Source organism: Mus caroli, chromosome 1 (genome assembly GCF_900094665.2).
Source record: "Mus caroli chromosome 1, CAROLI_EIJ_v1.1, whole genome shotgun sequence".
Taxonomy (NCBI): domain Eukaryota; kingdom Metazoa; phylum Chordata; class Mammalia; order Rodentia; family Muridae; genus Mus; species Mus caroli.
This window is the reverse complement of record NC_034570.1, coordinates 72,206,344-72,226,576: the sequence shown is the minus strand read 5'-3', so window position 1 is coordinate 72,226,576 and position 20,233 is coordinate 72,206,344. Positions and strand designations below refer to the sequence as shown.

At 42.5% G+C, this 20,233-nt stretch overlaps 1 long non-coding RNA gene across 1 annotated transcript in view; it reads left to right on the top strand.

The window, feature by feature from the left end:
* Window positions 1-20,233, top strand: part of LOC110304318 — a 362,919-nt gene that overhangs the window by 300,332 nt on the left and 42,354 nt on the right. The window lies entirely within an intron of this gene.

Sequence of the window (20,233 nt, the reverse complement as noted above, 5' to 3'; positions counted from 1 at the left end):
GCACACCTTTAATCCCAGCACTTGGGAGGCAGAGTAAGGTGGATTTCTGAGTTCGAGGCCAGCTTGGTCTACAGAGTGAGTTCCAGGACAGCCAAGGCTACACAGAGAAACCCTGTTTTGAAAAAAAAAAAAAAAAACCTGCATGGTATTGGTGCAGTGACAAGCAGGTAGATCAATGGAATAGAATTGAAGACCCAGAAATGAACCGACACACCTATGATCACTTGATCTTTGACTAAGGAGTCAAAAACATCCAGGGGGAAAAAAGACAGCATTTTCAATAAATGGTGCTGATTCAACTGGCAGTTAGCATGTAGAAAAATGCAAAGTAACCCATTCTTATCTCCTTGTACAAAGCTCAAGTCCAAATAGATCAAGGTCCTCCACATAAAACCAGATACACTGAAACTAAAAGAAAAAAATGTGTGGAAAAGCCTTGAGCACATGGGCACAGGGGCAAATTTTCTGAACAGAACACCAATAGCTTATGCTCTAAGACCAAGAATTGACAAATGGGACCTCATAAAATTGCAAAGCTTCTGTAAGGCAAAGGACACTGCCAATAGGACAAAACAGCAACCAACAGATTGGGAAAAGATCTTTACAAACCCTCCATCCAATAGAGGGCTAATATTCAATATATACAAAGAACTCAAGAAGTTAGACTCCAGAGAACCAAATAACCCTATTTAAAAAAAATGTGTTACAGATCTAAACAAACATGTTTCCTCCCCTGGAGATGCAGTTAAGCTGACCATCTTAGTGTCATTACCACATGGGCACATTCCTCTGTCCCTTATTGCCAGTAGCAAAACTGATTTGTGGCTGTGCTGAAATAGGAGAAAGTCAAGAAACATAGGGCTCCTCACTTAGTGATAAGCTACAGATGGGTTCAGAAATCGTTACTTTTAATGCAATATAAAATTATTTCTAAATTACCTCAGGAAACTGTTCTTGGTCACAAGCTCTCCTAGTTACTGAAAGCTACGCTTGCGGAAAACCAACCTTTCTTGTTCTTCTAATTAAAACATAAGAAACCTTTTCTAAAATGCTACACACTTCTCTGCCTTTCCAAACAGCAAACAGGTAGGAAGGCATGTTGAGAAGCCTGGTGACTCAGGGGAGTCCCTGAGTCAGGGGAGTTCCTGAGACTCCAGCCCTTCCTGACATCACATGACTTAGACTGTTACAGTTTTGGAATCCTTTAGTTTCTCTGTCTCTCCTTTCACTAGGAAGGAGTCCTCACTGCATGGATTCTAATCCCCCTGGTCTGCTGTAGGTGTAATACCCAAATAGCAAAACAGCTGACAGTAACTTGACTTTTAGTTCTAGAGATAATTCTAAACATAGACTAACCCTGATATGTCATGATTTAGCAGATAGTTTTCCACTTCATGCTGGAACAAAAGAGATATGACTTCAGTAGCAACTAGACTCTGGAATGCTGATCCTGTCTTGAGCTTGCAATTTGCAATAGCAATTCTAGAGCCGTAGTAACAAGCCTCAGCTCACAGGCAACCAGTCTCCCCAAGGTAAACAATATGTGCTACACAGTTATGTCTTATGGTTTTCATGCCCGGTGTTGACTGAACACCCATCTGTGTCTTCTGTAGCTGTCCAAACCATTCTGGTTTTCACTCTCAGTGCAGCAGTCAGAGAATTCCATGATCTGTTCATTGCTTTATTATCAAACAGATAATAAATAGATAATTTTACCTACTGGTTGTCTAATGTAAGTGTCTCATGTGTAGTTAAAACAAGGCTAAGTAAGGTATGATGTTTCAAAATTAAGTCTGTTAAGTGCATTCTTGACTTACATAGTAACTTTAACTTATGTAAAGTTCTTTAGAGAGTGACTCTATTGTACATCAAAGCCCATCTGTCAATGATCTGCTTGTGTCACTCCCAGAGTCTCCAGCTTACATGACATGGCATTGTTTTCAATTAGCCAAAGTCTTCTTACACTCAGTTCATAGTTTTCACCAAAATTCCAGATAGTTAAGCTTTTGGACCACTGAACTCAAAATAAGTGACATGGTTAGAGAATGTGTCATCGTGGTTTGGGTTATATTTTCTTTGTAAGCAACCCAAACCCCATTGACGAAGCTTAAACAATATGGGGAGTTACTGGCTCATAATAATATCAACCCACTTCAGCCACAGCCAAGTCCTGGTTTTAACAACACTGGCACGTGCAAGCTCTACACACCATCTGCCGTGTTAAGACTTATGTAAATAAAGATGCCCTTCAGCCTCCGCAGTTGTACATTCTGAGCAGAATCCAGGTACATTTCCCCAGTATCTAGGTGAAAGGCTCAGAATGGTTTCTGCTAGCCTGAGTTTGGTCATATGACCATATGGTCATCATATGATGATCTGCAGGGCCATCACAGTGACTCTTAATAGTGCTGAAGTATGGACCCCAGCAGACCAGATCAAATGAGAATGGAATCACTTTATAATGGGTTACAGAGTCCAACTTAGTTTTGATATAGGTCCATTTTCCAGGAAATTAGAAGATTCCAATCAAGACAGTAAGGAAGTCCCCTCTGTTTTAATCCTAAAAGGGCAGTTTTGAAACAAACAGCATGTTCTTTATTCTGTTCCCCTCTTCGGGTTTTTGTTTTTTCTTTTTTTATTTTTTTCTGCCTGTGTTGTCTTCTGCCTCTGATCAACTCACCAGAAACCCTTTCTATTTCACAGTCACAAACTAAAAACTCAATTAAGGTGCTTATGCTAAAGTTGTCTGTGTTGACAGTGGTCAGGCTTTGCTCCCGTGGTAATCCTGGACTTCAGTCCCTCCAATTCTGGGTAAATTGGAAAAAGGAAACAATAAGGATGATAATGGAAGAAGAAACCAAGGCACCGTGACAAGAAGAATAGAGATGGCAGAGAAAGAAAAACAGACGGCAGTGAATTTCTATAGAACTTCATTTGGGTTTCTAGGGGGTTTGATACAAGGAAATCTTGGGGTAAGCATATATTGAGTCACGCCTAGGAGTAACACTTCTAAATGTCCCATATGGGGGATGATAAACTCAACACTGATCCTCCTCAACATACAGTACCTTGAACATTAGGTCTTTTAAAATAAAGCATATTTTTTTTCTTGATTGCAATATGTTTCTATTGCCACCCTCATAACGACTTTCACACTTTTTTGTCTCACTTTGGAATAAAACTTTCAGTGTGAAATTTCTCTTCTGTCTTCACTGTGATTATGTGAGCAGTTTCTCAGTCTTGGTTAAGTCTTTCTGGAATATCATTTTCTCCTAAAACAGGAAGTAGGGGAGCCAAAAATAATCTTTCCTTTTAGCCTAGTAGCTTTCCAGCGAATGTTGCTGGAAGGTTTAATAAAAGGCAGTATTAGCAGCCAGCAATTTCCAAGCTGGTACTGCACACATGGCAGCATTTTAAATCTTCAGGAGAGATTTCCTAGATAAATGTCCCTTCTCTGTGCACAAAGGCCCTTTTTCCTTGGGGAGTGGGCTTAGCTCTGCCTTGCTACCCACTGCATGCTTCTCTGATACTGAAAGCTTATACTCACTCACTTCTGTAGTAGTCAATGTACTTAGTGAATCAGCCACGCATGCCACAGTCACCCCGTCCACAAGCCTCCATAAATCCTGCCAGGCCATGGAAGCCAGGAAACAGATCTGTCCTCTATTCAAAGGCTGCAGAGCCAAGAACTCCCCCAAGTTCTTGCGTCAGAATGACTGCTCTTTAACCACACTGGGTGTTCTTTCCTGACCCCACCTGGCAAGTGACCATAACATCTCTTGGAATTATCTACCTCCTCAAGATTCCCAGTAAGGAGCCAAGGGTAGAGCCAAGGCCTCTACCACTTTCCAGCAACATGTGGCATCCTTATTCAGCCACACAGCCTCTCTCACCCCTTCCTCATCACAGACTGTATTTTGTTTATTGGGTTGGTTTTGGTTTTGTCAATATGTATCTTGTTTTACATGTTGACAAAAGGTTCCTATGCATATGGCCAGGCAAAGCTATCTCTAAGCCTAAGCCAGCCTTCATACCTGCATCTCCTTTTCCACAGAAACTGATTCCATGTCCGGACCTGCTCTAAGACAGCCAACTCTAAGCGAGTCAGAACATTTTGCAAGAGTTATTCAAGGAAGCATCCTGCTTCCTGCTGGACTTGAAGCTGAGCCAATGCTGGGGACCCAGTTAACAGTTTGCCTGGGAGTTTCCTGGCTTTAACACTGGAAGTCCCACATCTGAGGAATCTCCTTGGTGTTCTGTCACTTGAAGTGATGTGGGGGCTGGAGCTGCTATAACCATATTGTCATGTACAACCTAGCAATCAAACCAGCAGAGAACAAAAGGCCCCAGAGAGGTAGAAAGTCCTTGTCCCCCCTTCTCCCTTTTCACAGCCCGCCATGCTCTTTAGGCCAACATAAATGGAACCTCCTGACACTCGTCACAGGCAATCTTTTCACTAACATACAGCTCCATGATGTAACACAGGTTTAACTTCCCGGAGGCTCAGGTAACGCAGCTGTGAAACCAGAATGACATCTTCCACAGATTAAATGTGACAGCGACATCAAGAGCCTATCTGAGTACCTACCATACAATAACTGCCAAATAACTTTTGTCCCTTTGCTTCTATAAGCTAGAGACCTCATAAACACTACAGGGAGATGGTTATAGATTAAAGGAGCAAGAGATGCACCAGCTCTGATTGTTCATCACAGGGGCAACTGAGAAGCAGCTGAAGAGTGACCTTGCTGAAGTCCTTCAGCTAGTGACAGCCCAGACTAGAAGAAGATCCCCTGAGCTCTGCCTCAGTTCTTGCCACTCCATCAAGAACTCCACCCTGCTTTTCTGGCCTGGGGATACTAAGCTGTGGGTGCCCAGGGGAGAGTGAGTCTCTCCCAGCCCAAAGAGACGACGCCCAGGCATCATGACTGTAGCATGACAATCAACTGCCATAGCCAGACCAAGGCCATCCTCAGTGGATGTCAGGCCAGGGTTCTCAAGAGAAATGACCACTGAAACTCTTCCACTGTAACAGGATCACCTAACCAACCAGAACATAAGCTGTGGGCAGAAGCTTGAGCTTATGCCATGGAAACCCCTTCTCCCACTAACTCCTAATAGTGAAGCATTATCTCTTATGACTGCATGCTTGGTCCCTGTCCTGAAAACAGATATACCAAGGTGCTAATCCCACCAGTGGGGTAGTATTGGAGGGAGCATCTTTGGGAGTTAGTTGGATGTGAAGGGGAGACCCTTATCCTAGGGTCAGTGTTCTTGATGACGAGATGGTCACTCGTGTTCCTCCATGATCTCAGATGACTGGCCCTCAGAACTGAAGCTTCAGTTTGTTTCACCCAGCCCTTGGTATCTGTTATAGCAGACATAGCTGACTGAGATTGAATCAATAACCTATTGTTAATTGTAAGATTCACACACACACACACACACACACACACACACATACACACACACACCAAGCAGATTAAAGACCAGGAAGGCATGAGAGTCCTGGGCTTTGTTGTCACCTGAGGAATGGCCCAGTGCTTGGATGTTCTGTTCTCTCCTCTAGGTTGGACATAGAGCCAGGGCTCACTAGAGCACCAGGCAGTAGAACCAGTCAGCTGCACTGGTGATTTATTTGCTGTGTCCACAGCCTCCTTTCTTACAGCCTGGGCTGGTTTTACTCTAAGATGACTTGAGGTCATAAAAGGAATAGTCTCCCTGACTGCCACATGTTTGGAAGAGATATTTGGGACATAGTGGCCAAGTGACTTCCCCCAGGACTTCTGGGCTTGAGCCCAGCTGCTTCAGAAAGTCTAAGAGGAATGTACAGTACTGAACTGAAGGAGTTTTTCTTGCTACAATGCAGCAGCCACCTCTGCTACCTCAGAGTCAGAAAGGGGAGCATATCACCCACTGTGCACTGATATGTGCCCATGTGGCTAAGAAGGTTGGAGACCATGACTGAAGCAATTGGGTCTAGCCATAACCTACATTTAATGGTGCAGAGTTTAAGGGCCCATCTTAGCATGTTGCTCAGCCCCACAGGTTCTTAACTACCTGCCAAGGAGCACCAGGATAAGATCATGATCTTAGCATCAGTTTCATCACTAGTAAAGCAGGATTTGAGGTCCTGGCTTTATTCAGAGGCCAAAAGGAAGACTTTCTCCTTCCTGCCCTTTGCCTATCTGAGCCTTTGGCCCCACAAGGAGGCAACACATCCGGACTCCTCACATACTTAGGGCTTTTCACCAGCACTTAGGGGGTCTCAAAATCATCTCCCTCATGTCCTCCTTCATCCCAAGTGTAAATGCAAGCAAAGGCCCCCTCAGCAACCCACTCACATCACTTCGCCTTCACTGCATTCCTTAACTTCCACAACTTAAAAAACAAACCAACAAAAGCCTAATTTTAAAGACTTAAATATTAGATGTGATGGTATACACTTGTAATCCCAGCCATTAGGAGGCTAATGCTGTAAACCAGAGGATAGCAATGCTAAGTCCAGGTTACATAAGGAAACCCTCTCTCAAAATATGAAACCAAAGGGAAAAAAGTTAGGGGACGGGGGAGGAAGCTAAGCATTAGCATATGTGTTTCCAAATACCCAATAGACAGCCCTACCCAGACACCAATAACTGAAGGACAGCTCTCTCTCTCTCTCTCTCTCTCTCTCTCTCTCTCTCTCTCTCTCTCTCTCTCTCCTGGGCCAGGATCAGGATGAAACTTTAGAAAGTTTTTGCCTCATTAAGCCTGGGTTAATCAAGGGAAGAGGGCGAATAGTGTGATCACTTGGTAGTAGACTTATAAAAGTTGCTAAGCTAACGTAACTACAGATGGATAATTCTATAGATTTTTTTTCCACTTTAGTATTCCCTCTGCCACACTGTCTCTCATAATCTGTAACATTAGAGAAGCCAGGACAATTTTGGGAACCTAAGGAAATATTGGCTTAGAAACACACAGGTATTAGTAAAAAGGCTTGTGTATGAATTGCAAGTATTCCTGTGAGTAGTTAAATGTCAGTTATTATAGAATAAAATTAACTTCTGGGAGTATTTCGATAGATATTTTATTAAAATTTCCACCAACGATGATATGGTACAAAACAAATCCTGAGATCATTAGCACTAAATATTCCTTGATACAGTTTACTAAATTAAAAACATCTCAGTTTCATTGATTGTGTGTGTGTGTATGTGTGTGTGTGTGTGTGTGTGTGTGTCTAAGTTCTATTTTATCACCTTTGTGGATAGTTGTATCTATCATAACAGCCAAGACACTGAACAGTGACCAGAACTCAACAATCCGCTTACTTTACAAGCACATGACATGTTCTGAGGATCTCAACAATTTTTTTTATTAAAGGCTGAAGAAAATATTAATTCCCTCTTAAAAATTACTCTACTGTGATATTTTGGGCCACACATAGATCCTTTAACATCTCTCTTTCTTGTGTACTCAATTTTCTCTAAAGTATAGTCCCCAAATAAGGACAAACACTGCAGTCCAATCTGTATTTCTTATGGAAGCAAAAATTCTGCATAAAACATCCCTGACATTTGAAAAATTCAGAATGGGATTGCTCTGCCATTTTTTTTCCATTTCATTCTACAACTCTAACAGAGCATGAGAGAAAGTAATCAGACGTAATGCATAATGAGCAGAAAGGTTTACATTTTAAAAACTTCTGTTAGGCCGCTTTAATTCTAGGCCGATTCTGAACACTTTGAGCTTGTACCAGCAACATGCCCAAAACATCTAAGGCATGTGTGGCCGCCAGTTTCAAATCCTCACACAAAGATAAGACAGTGGAATTTTTAAATAAACCAAATGAGCTTTTTGGCCAAGCCGTTTTTCTGAGTCATGTGAAAATGTCTTTAACGCTATTAACCAAGGTGGCTTGTGTCTTTCTTCACACTCTCAAAGGACTGAGTGGGAAGTAGGTTTGACCATTTGCCCATCAGGACTTGGAGAATGCAGTGTCCCAGGCAGGCAGCCTGGCATTCAGCAACCTCATTAGCATGAAGCAGACAGGCATGTCCCATGAGGCCATGCTTCCAGTAAGGGGTGGAGTCAAAGAAGTCAGCAGACCAAAGCAAAAGCCAAATGGAAAATCACAGACTCAGACAGCAGTACGGTCCCTTTCCTTACACATAGAAAGATAGTGGGTGCTAAAATGTGCTACAACATCAGTTTTAGGAGTAAGGCACAGAGAATCCACTTGGATCAAACCCTCTTTGTCCCAGGAAGTTTACTCGATAGAAATGGTCATTTATAAATAAATGTTTGAAGCAAGTGCTTTCCAGTTGTGGTGGAGGCAAAGTTCAAGAGCACTGTTGGGTGTTGTGGTGAGCTCAAATCTTACTGCAATCAGAATGACTCTGCCCCATACACACGATGAGTTACAAACTATGATTTTATTTGGGGGTCTAAGCAACCCTCTGTGAGGTGTGAGGTAAGTGGTGGTCCCAAACATGTCCTTTTAAGGTTTTAAATGGTCAATTCAGTCTATTTTTATTGGCGCCATCAGCAACAGAGAAACGTCACCAAATAGAAAACTGCACAGAAGTAGGAAAGTGACCTCTAGCTGGGTGGCCTGGGTTCAACACCAGGGACCAATACGGTACTGGGAACATCTCACAGTTAATGACAGTAAGAGACCCTTCCTAAATTAGTTACCATAGCAACCTGATTATGTCCTCAAGACAGGGTCATCTTAAGACCTCCAGGGGCCATAAATACTAAGAAGAGTATGTTTCCCATCCAATCATCATCCCAGCCCAAAATGCTATTCAAAATAATATTTATACTAAACCGTAAAATAAGGATAAGGAAGAACACCCAGGCATAAGAACTAGCTTTTCCCATAATACCTATTTTAATGCTTCTTCAATCTCACATTTTTCGAAACAACTTTTTAAACTGCAATTCTGGTGGCACATTTTAGCCTGGACTTAGCATTTTCAGCTCTGCTTTGAGGAAATGCATCAATATTTGTGAACTCAACGTTGAGCAGCCTTGGGACCCCAGGATTGATTTCTGCTTAAATAATAAAGCATCCAAAGGGCACCCGGTGAACATCGGCTGCCTCAGTCCTCAACTGTAGCAAGTTTAGCACAAGGAGTGTTTCCTGTGTGCTGAGATGCATCACGTGTCCTGTTTTCAGCTACACCAGAAAAGTAAAGGAGGAGAACTGCACTGTGACAATAGACCTGCAAGAGAAAACATGGGGTACCACTAAAGACGCAGCCTCAGCTGTAGTCACAGACACAGACACAGATGCAGACATGGACACAGACACAGACACAGACTCAGGCACAGACTCAGATGAATCCACAAACAAAGGCATAGCCACAGATACAGACACAAACAGACACAGATGCAGACACATATGTAGACAGAGACACAGACACAGATTACAAGCAAAGACACAGACAGATACAGACACAGATGCATCCACAGACAAAGGCACAGCTACAGACACAGACAGACAGAGAAAGACACAGACACAGACACAGCTATGGAAGGCAGGGAGAGAATGCAATGGAAAGAGAAGCACTGATGGTTTAAAGTCAAGAGAGGTGTGTGATGGATTAAAGTTGGAGGCTAAGAAGAGGGAGAGGAGAGTATTTCTCACTCTGTTGCATGGATGACGGTTATGCTTTCACTAAGGTGATTCTAAGCTCATGTCTCTAGCTGCATATGTAGCAGAAGATGGCCTAATCAGCCATTATTGGGAAGAGAGGCCCCCTTGGTCTAGCAAACTTTATATGCCCCAGTACAGGGGAATGCCAGGGCCAAGAATTGGGAGTGAGTGGGTAGGGGAGCAAGGTGTGGAGAGGGTATAGGGGACTTTTGGGATAGCATTTGAAATGTAAATGAATAAAATATCTAATAAAAAAATAAGGTGGAGAGAGTTGAAGAAAATTAAAAAATAAATAAACAGACATATTTCCATTTAAAAAAAAAAGAGGGCATCTTGTATTCATCCAGAGCTAATGAAAAAACTGGGAGTCTCTAAGCAAGTGAAGACAAGCATCTGATAACTCTGAGCATAAAACTCACTCGGTATGGAATGAGTAACAAGGGAAGGGAATAAACTCATTGCTTATGGATAACTAAAGGAACTGACATAAACAAGTTAAAGAAGAAGGGATGTGTCTCGCTCACAGTTTCAGAGGGCTCAGTCCATGGTTGCTTCTCTCCTGCACTTTGGCACAACATCATGGTGGCAGAGGAATAGAACAGGGGGCTTTCTTGACCTCATGAGAGTCTGGAAGTACAGCAAGAGGAAGGGACCAAGGAGTGGGTATGACCTTCAAAGATCCCCGGAGTATCAGTTTCTTTTCTGTTGCTATGATAAATATCTTGATGCAAGCAGCTTAGGTTTTACCAAGGAGCCTACAGCTCATCAAAGAGAGAAAGGCATGGCAGCAGAGACATCAGGCCAGCCTGCCAGGCGGGAAAGAGGGGGAACAGAAAGCAGATACAGGTTCTAAAACCTTAAAGCCTATGCTGTGCTTTCTCTAGAAAGGCTCTACCTTCTAAAAGTTCTGTAACCTTCCCAAATGGTACTACCAGCTGGGAACCAAATATTTTAGTACACAAATCCTTCTCCACACACTTCCTTCACTTCTGATTGTTCTACAGATGCTTGATCAGTACTTCTGCCCTGTGTGACTGGGTACTGTGTGTGTCTGCCACAGACCCTCTGGGCCCCTTTATCCGCGTGGAATGGGTCTCTAGTCTCGGGTGGACAAAGCATCGGATGAATGACAGACAGATGCACACAGGAGAGGTTGTGTAGAATCTGAATGTAACTTGTCAAATCAAGCATCAAACTTTTTATACAGAAGACAATAAGGAAGTTGGGTGACACACCAGCAAGGTACAAAGAGGTTACTGGATTCTTACATAAAACAGAGGAATGCAAACACATAAGGTCTAAAGGGAACCACCTGGGATAGAATTCATTGTTAACAACTGGGATCAACAAGGGCTCCACCTAAGATTCACTATATCTTAGAAGCCAGGGTCAAGGGCTTCATGCCCTTGCCATAGTTCCTATTTTAGTCTGTTGTATAGTCCACCTTCCCCTTAGGCCATTGTAAATACATGTGTATGGGTGTAACTCAGCTATAGTTTTAAGTGTCTATTCTGGTTTCTCCTTCAGTCTGAAACTTCCTTCTTCCTTGGTGATGGTAAATTCCTGTGTAGGGCAGAGACTTAGCTTTTATTCAAAGTGATAGTGTAGTACCAGAGGCTATTTTGAATGTCAGTGAATAGCAACATTCTTACTGAATTTCAAGCCCATGGTCGTGCTCAAGGATGTTCTAGGACTGTTGGAACACTGGCGGAAGGCTTTAGCTATGTCAGAATTCAATCTTAAAAGGCACTTATAATAGGATAATACTAAAAGAGAGCACGTGGATCCATACACTAGACTAACGCGGAATGGAAAATTAATGTATGGGTTAGAGAGAATGCCAGACTCCAGGAGCGAGTTTCTGTGAAACTCTTTTGCGTCATGAGTAGCTTCCAAGCCTCAGCCTGTCAAGCTGACTCGACGGCAGAGCGTGGCATGTGTCAGCTTTCTAAAACCTATAACGAGAGAGCAAAAGTCTCTAGAATGTAAAACTCAGGAAAACAAACCATGTGTGCCCAAAGAATAAGTGAGGCTGGGGAGTTTCATGATTTGTCAGACAAATCTCTTGGTCCATTGTGGAGATCTCTTTTTTCTCAACCAGATATTTTAGGATCCTGGCATTTCTCCTCTAACACAAATCTTGCCATTTTCATGTACAAAATTTTCCTAGACATCCCTTTCCCTTATTTTGTACTTAGGGAAGCCAGCTCAGGTTTCTTCTCTCAGACTTGTGTCTTCGTTACCAAAACTTGAAGCCATATCATATCTCTCTGCTTGTGGCAATATCCCAGTGTTAGGAGGTGTCCTCCAAAGAGCATCTCACCAACAGCATTTCATGTAGTCTTTATTCACTCTCCTCTTAATAATTATCCAAGATGCCAGGTGATACTTCCATGTGCCCTAAAATCTATTTTAGATGGGAACAAAAATTCTAGTTTCACATATTATGCAGGCCCGCCTGAAGCCGTACTCCACAATTTTATCTTATTTCCAAAAGATAAAAAAGAGAATGAGAATGCTGTGTTCAACCTTGCTCTGATTCTCTAGAAACAGTTCGTGTATTGGTTTCTGAGCATTTTTGCTGGCTCTTTTATTGACTTTAGGCTCTTTATCACCTGCTATCTGGAACATCTTAGTAGAGTGTTATAAACAAAAGCAGTTCTGTCCCCAAGAATGCTTAGGTGACAGCTGCTAGGGTGGTGTGTTTTTCACACTCATTCTCCCTATATAAACAACAGTAGGACACCTCTGTAGCTACATTGAGACCTTTTATATCTCTGAAATTCCCACGTTCATTCAAGAAGCCCATCACCATCTGGTTTATAAAATAACCCCAGCCAGATGCCCAAGATCAAAGGTCCAAGGACTTCATCAGAAGTCCAGAGAGTTCAGAAAGGAAGGCTAATAGTCCCCTGTGGAAGATAGCACAAACCTTTCCAAATGATAAGTCACAATTCACTCAGTTACCAGGAGACCCTGAAGATAAACTCAGGAGGATGTTAACAAACCTGAGACCATGTTTACTACCAGTAAATATTCCCAAAAGCTGAAGTTCTGATTGAATATCATTATGCGGTTCACCCTAGACATTTATGAAGCTGATGAATACTGTTTGGGGGTTTGGAGGTTGAATTGGGTAGTATCTTCCCTGTACACACCATGGGTACCATCCCAGATAAACTGATCATTATCTTGTTATTTACTTATTATCGATGATGAATTTGGTTTCGAAAGTGGATGTAAAGTTTTAACCTTAATTTTTCAGAGTCTTTTCAACAAAGAGCAAAAGTATACATGAACTATGTTTTCGTCTGGCAAGTGGAATATGATTGCTTCTGTGTCTGCAATGTTTCTTCTCTCTGGGATTCTGGGATAAAGGGAGTGATGAACATATGTGTGCTTCCTTGCTACTCTGCTTCCTGATGGAGATGTGATGTCACCAACTGCTTCAGCATAGTACTGCCTTTTATTCTCTGCAGGGATGGGTGAAACCCTTGAACTGAGACAGAAAGACCCTTCTCCCTTAAGTGACTTTTGTTGGAGTATTTTATTGCAGTCACAAGAAAAAAAAAACTGAGACAAAGGACAGAAAAAATAAGTCTGCACATGTTAGGTACAGATTAAAAAATAGATATTTTCAATCCACAGTTGATGAGGCTCACAAGCACAGAACCTGCCAATCTGATGGGCCAGCTATAGATTTAGCAACTGAGAATGAATGCTAAGGATCTCTCCGGGTATCTCATGTCATTTGGGTGACCAGTTTATATAGATATCCTCAACACTGCGTGTAGGCAGTAATTCTAAATTTCGTGATATCGTGTCATGACACATATGACATGATCTAAGACATCATCAAATGGGACCATTTTCATTATAGAATTATGGATCCCCAAGGCTGTGGATTTCAGAATGGAAAAGAGCTTGAAATATAGGTGGCATCTTAAAGAATTGAAGTGAGCAGTATACAACAGAATCTGCTTGCAATGACAATTCAAGAGCCTTCTATCCAGTAGAGAGGGAGCATTGACAGAGTAAGGGTGCACTGAGGGAAAGTGAGATGCTGACAGCTTCACATCCCACCACTGGATGGCTCTTTATGGGAGGGATGCTAATAGACACCTAAGGTCTATCCAATGCCTGCCTGAATGAAGCAGCTGAAGAAAGAATGTAAAGAATAATCTCAGAAGGACAAAGTGGGTACAGCTCAAATTGGTATTTGAGTGCACTACATTCTTCTGTGCCTCCTGATATAGATAAATACGCTTATCCACTAGGATGGATGGTCAGGAGGACTCTACCTCTCACAAGTGCCGGGTGCATGGTAGGTGCTCAGACATGGTTACTGAACAGCTATCAAAAGCCAGCACAGACAGCCTCAGCAATTACCCCCTCCGCCAGAAACCTGCTTCTGCCCATCGGCAATACTAGACAATGACTTTTTTTCCTTTCCTGGACCCCAGCTGCCTTCCAGACACCCTCCTGTCAACCTTCAGTTCCAGCAGGACACTCTTGACAAATATCAGCTCTGCCTTTACACACTTTACTGGCCTTTTAAAGTCCCTGGGTAACTGCCACTTTCTCCATGAGAGAAGAAAAGTGAAATTTAGCCTCCCATAACTTTCGAAGAGGTTGGGAGAGGCTTCTGGCTAATTACAATGCTCAGTTGCTCCCGTCACAGTGACCTTCCTTTCAGACACACAGAGAGTAATGAGATCCAGCCGTCTTCATGGTGTTACTCAGTCTGAGCACGTCCACACTGCAATGCCAAGCAGTTGCTCAGTCTTTAGCCATCTGCCCTGCCCTTCCCAGTCTCCACATAGCAGAGATGACAACGGGGACCTCCTACTTTGCAGGCTTGTTCTTTCACCAACAGTTGCTAGAAGGAAGTCCACAGCGCAGCACTGAGAAGAGCCTGGGAGCTCTGGGGTCTGACCTAGATTCAACTACATCTCCATTGTTTATTAGCTCAGTGGCTTCGGGAGCCATTACTGGAATGGGTCCTCTCCAAATTTATATGTCTAAGTTCTAACCCTCAGTGCCAACTACACTCAGAGATAGGAGCTCTAGGGATGTCATTAGGGTTAAATTAGGTCATAAAGATGGCGTTCTAATCCAATAGGACTGCTGTTATTGTAATGCAAGAAAGAGACACCAGGCATAGGACATGACAGTATCCACAGGAGAGCAAATCTGTGGCACCCTGGATGTCTTATTTCCAGAACTGTGAAAATACACATTTCCGATGCTTAAGCAATCCAGTCTGTGGTATTTTCTTACCACACTGGCAGGTTTTTCCATGTCTTGGATCCTCTCTGTAAATAGAGATGATCAGAGATGCTACCTCAAAAGGCTGGTATGAAGGAGAAATGAGCTAACACCTATGAAGTGATGGACCAAGGCCTGGCCCAGAAAACAGGCTGCCACTCGCACATAGTCTTTGTCTTAATGGTTCCACTCGTCAGTTTCACAAACTCATAATAATAAGTTCTGCAAAGTCACAGTCAGTCTTGCAAGCCAGAATTCTCAGGGCCAGGATTTAACAGACTGAGCACTGTGTTTTCGTATCCTGACAGCATCTAGGGCTCCTCTATGGCAGCTGCTGCCCCTCTTGCCCCTCACAGCAGCACAGGCCAGCAGCTGAAGACACAGGGTCCAAGCTTAAAATGAGCTCCTTACCAAGAACCAGTCATTGCTCCAAGAGGATGAAGGAGGCAAGGAGCAAGTATTCTACCAGTGGAAGGCAGACACTGAGAGGCCAAATCTTTTAGATTCAGACTCCATTTTAAAGAACCTGACCCAAGTTTGAACTCCGGTAAACTAACAGGTCAGTACCTAGCATTAGTGTCCAATTTACCCTTCCAACAAAATGGTACTCTTCTTTCCACAGTTCTGTTACCTCCTGAGAGTCTATTCAAATTTCGAATCTATGGCTGCCTCAGACCATACACTATGTCAGAGCCCTTGTGATGTAAATGTCTCTGGAAAAGCCCTCATATCACCCCCAGGGGTGTCCTTCACTGATCTCCCAGGCCCCTGCCAGCCCATCCAGTTGACAATGAAGGTTAACTCTCACATGTTGCTGTGATGGTTGTGAGTTCTCATGGTTTCTGTTTGCCCTGCAGTGGTCAACTTCTAGCTCCTCCTCTACCATCTTTCCTTTAAATAAACATTCTCCTGAGAGCTCTTTTTGAGATATGTCTCCATTTTTCAGGTGGTAAATGATATGCTGATTGGGTCCCTTTTCCATTATAATAAATGAGATCCTCTTGCACCGAGTCAAAATGTTTCCAGGTCTTGTTGAGGATTAATGAATTGTCTCGATCCCTTACTGACTATTGGTTTTAAGCATCTCACATTGATCTTGACTCAAGATCTTTGCACACTCTAGTCCCTAGACCTTCCCATGCATGGCTCTTTCTCAATTTTAGGTGTCAGTGGGAGCATTGTTTTTTTTTTTTTTTTTTTTTTTTTTTTTTTTTTTTTTTTTTTTTTTTTTTTTTTTTTTGGAGAGGCTTTCCCTGCTACGCTGCCTAATTTTATGTTGACTTGATACAAGCAAGCTACAGACATCTGAAAGGAGGAAACTCCAATTGAGAAAATGCCTCCACAGGATCTGGCTGTAAGCAGGCCTGTAGGGTATTTTCTTCATATGGGAGCCATTGTGGGTGGTGCCACTCCTGGGCTGGTGGTCCCGGGTTCTATAAGAAAGCAGGATAAGCAAGCCATGGAGAACAAGCCAATAAGCAGTTCTCCTTTATGATCTCTGTATCAGTTCCTGCCTCCAGTTTCTAGTCTGTTTGAATTCTTGTCTTGCCCTGATCTTCATCAGTGATGGACTGTGGTATAAAAGTATAAGTGAGATAAACCCCTTCCCCTGCATGTTGCTTTCGATCTTGGTCTTCACAGCAGTAGACACCCATCAACCTGTTCATAGCCAGCATAGTTAACTCTTCTATGAAACTGTTCTGTTTGTGCTATGCTTATCCAGCATTGTAGTGCCAGGGAAGTGTTAGTGATCCCCCCAAAACAGACAAGAGCCAATCTGATGCAACTCACAGTGGGGTCTTTATTCTATTCAAGCTAGCTCAGGCCCTTCAGTGCACAACTATCACACAGGATAGTTTTTAGTATCGAAGGAGCCCCAAATATCTATTGGGGCAAGGCTTTATAGTAAGCAGCAAGCAGAGCTGGGGGGGGGGGGGATGCAAGTGTGCATGCATGTAATTGGAAAGCTATCATGGCCTTTAGCATAATTGGCTAGTGCTAGGAATCAAATCATAAACTTAATTTTTACTTCCCTTTGCATTGGTGGTCATTAGGCAAGGGGTGGTCTTTTAACCTGGGGGTACAGATCTGTTGGGAGAATAACCTGGAGATGCTGGTGTTGTTGAGGACTGTTAAAAATAAATGGTGGTAGAAAATAAGATTACAAGGGTGACATCACCAGGGGCTATGTCCTGCCCTGGCTCCTTCCTGTTACTGTTCCTCTCCACTTCCTGTCTTCTATAAGGTAAAGAATCTCCCGTGTTCCTGCCACCATAGTGTTCTTACCAAACATGTGAAACCAAACAATCATGAACCGGATCATCTACAGCAGAAGCCAAAAGAAACCCTTCCTCTTTTCAGCTATTTTTTGTCACAGGCACTTAGTCACAGCCATGAGAAAAATAAGACACCAAGTTGCCCACCTCACTTCAAAGATATTGAAACCGGGACTATAAAAAGTCAAGGTTTGATTAAGAACAAACAAGATGGTATTAGAACTGGAGCTGCTGCCAAACTCGCTTACCAACTTACTCAAGGCAAGTGGTTCCTTTCCTCATTTTTGTTGTTTTGGTGGTGCTGGTTTAGGGTTGTGTGTTTGTTTGTTTTTGTTTTTGTTTGTTTTGGTTTTGTTTTTCAAGTATAGGAGTGTCACATTTTGGACTAAGCTAGCCTGAACTCATGGTCTTCCTGCTTCTACCTCCCAAGTGCTTTGACTAAAGGGGTGTGCCACCATACCAAGCTCAACATTCAAACTATCAAGTGCTTAATAGAGTAATGTTTTGATGTGTGTTAATTATACCATTAGGCTCATTTCTTTTGCTTAAAGATACTCCACTTTGACTTAAGGATGCAAGGCATTAGAGGCAAATACGTTTGAATGGGTTCCTAGTAGATATTCCAAATCAGAAACACTTTGGAAAATTCCAAAGACAAGAGATTTCCCCACCCCACCTCACCCCCGGGGGAAATAGGAGATAATCTTGAATTTTTAAAACAGTAACACGTCACAGCCACATTCATTCGTTAGCAAGCAAATTTTCAAAATAGTAAATGAAAAAGGTCTGGGTATCAGTGTTTTACATTATGTTGATGTTTGTTTCCCTTCTAAATGAAAAGTAATTGCATAATACACATATATGACAATTTGAAACTGGGAAAAATATTTCTTTATATTAATTCTTTGCTTTTTATATCATGAAACTACTATCTCTACTTCTAAAATAAAGTCCTCATTTTTTTAACATTTTGTTAGTTCTTTGTGACTTTCACATCATGCACCCCAATCCCACTCATGTCTCCCTCCCCTCTTACCCAGCCTCTATCTTTGCAACATCCCCACAATAAAGGGGGGAGGGATCTCATTATGGAAGACATAGTGTGTCACAGTGTGTCTGTCGAATGGTATATCCTTTTGTCCACACTTCTTTGTTTGCAAATGTTCGTTGCAATGATTCATTGGTCTGTTACATGGCCTCTGGGCTTCTGCTACTCTACTGATACTGGAACCTCACTGGGACTCCTCTCCCCTTATTGCCCTGTGTCGTGGAGATCCTATAGTTTTGGATTTGTAGAAATGGATCCTTCATGCACTCCAGCAGTTCATGGATTGGGTAGATGTTGGGGAGGACCAATTCAAAGCCCTGGATCTCTGAGCCTAAGAGGTAACTGAGCTGGTCAACCCAATGGTTTTCTTGCTCTCATGTCTTCAGAGCCAGCTCAACAACAAGGCCCACTACCAGGGCCAGCTCTACCTTGCTGCCCAGGAAACATGCAGGGCCCACTCTCCTGAGAGTTGCAGCCAGGGAACGATATGGCAAGTTCTCCTACTCTCATGATTGAGAGCCAGCCATAGATGGTGAGGGATTAGGAAGGGAAGGAGGGTGTCTCTCCCTAAGACAAGAGATTTATATTCTGCCTTTTTAGGTTCAGCTTCCCAGGAAGAAGCTTGTATCAACATTCCTTTCTCCACGTACCAAAACCCCAAACATTGACTGCCTCTCCCATATGCTCCACTGCTACCCACTCCAGTCCCTACATTTGTCTCCCGTATTTCAGCTGTTGACATTGCTTCATTTCCACTCTACATTGCCAGGCTCAAAACAGTATCTCATTCTCTTTTTTGACTCTATCACAAATGTAAGTGCTCCATAAAAGTTAGGTCAGTTAATTTAATAATACATTAAAGTATGACTGAAATAATGTTTGTGTCCACTTAATTATTTAATAATAGAGGCTTTTATTATCAGACTCTGAATCGTAATAAGCAGCTAAACAGCACCCTCTAATCAAACCAAACCACTCATCCATAACATAATCTATTTATACCTAAAAGAAATATGAAGCACAATTAAATAAAATAGGCTAGGGAAATTGCTCTGTGGGTAAAGTGCTTGCCAATCAAGCCTGAAGACCCAAGGTTGGACCATTTGGCACATGTGTAAATGCCTGGAGGGAATGATGACCCATCTATATTCCTACTGCTCTTGGAGGATGGAAGCCAGGATTCCCCAGGACTCAGGACACTAGTTCAATCCATGACTGCCAGGTTCAATGTGCTGTGTAAGATAGAGAGTGCTCATGGAAGACATCTGATATCAAAGCTCATCTACATATATATTACACACACACAAAATAAACACTAATGCACAGGTGCCTACAGGCTACAATTTGTAATTTGCAATAAAATATCAACAAGTTTAAGATGTAAGGACCTTAGAGAACTAATGGAGCCGCAAGAGGCACATCTTTACTGTGGTACTGAGAACACCCCCGTAATGCCTACTGTTCTATGTGTGAGCTAAGGTGACTCCAAACCACAGTTGAAGAAATTTACCAAATTCTCTAATAACTTGGGTAACATGTGAACAAAAGACTGATAATTGTGAAGATGTCATACCTACATATAAAGGTCCAAAGACTCTATAAATGTCAAGGAAATCAATTCTTTCATGTGCAGGATTGTCTCCTGCAAATATTTCAATGTTCTGGCATCATTGGCCCCGCCCACTAATTAAATCACAACCCTCCAGCCCTCACAGATGTGAAACTGCCTCTAGGGGGCAGCATTCTCTCCAGGAGACTTGCTTTAGACCTCTAGACTAACCTCTGATGTAGTTTAAATGACACGTTCTATTTAAGAGGGTTATTCTATTTCTCTGCTAGTAACATGGTAAACTTATTTTTCACATTCTCACCTTTTAATAAATTTGAAAATAATTCTGAGTGAGAGATAAAACTTCTCTTGAAAAAAATCAAAATAGCCGGGCGGTGGTGGCGCACGCCTTTAATCCCAGCACTTGGGAGGCAGAGGCAGGC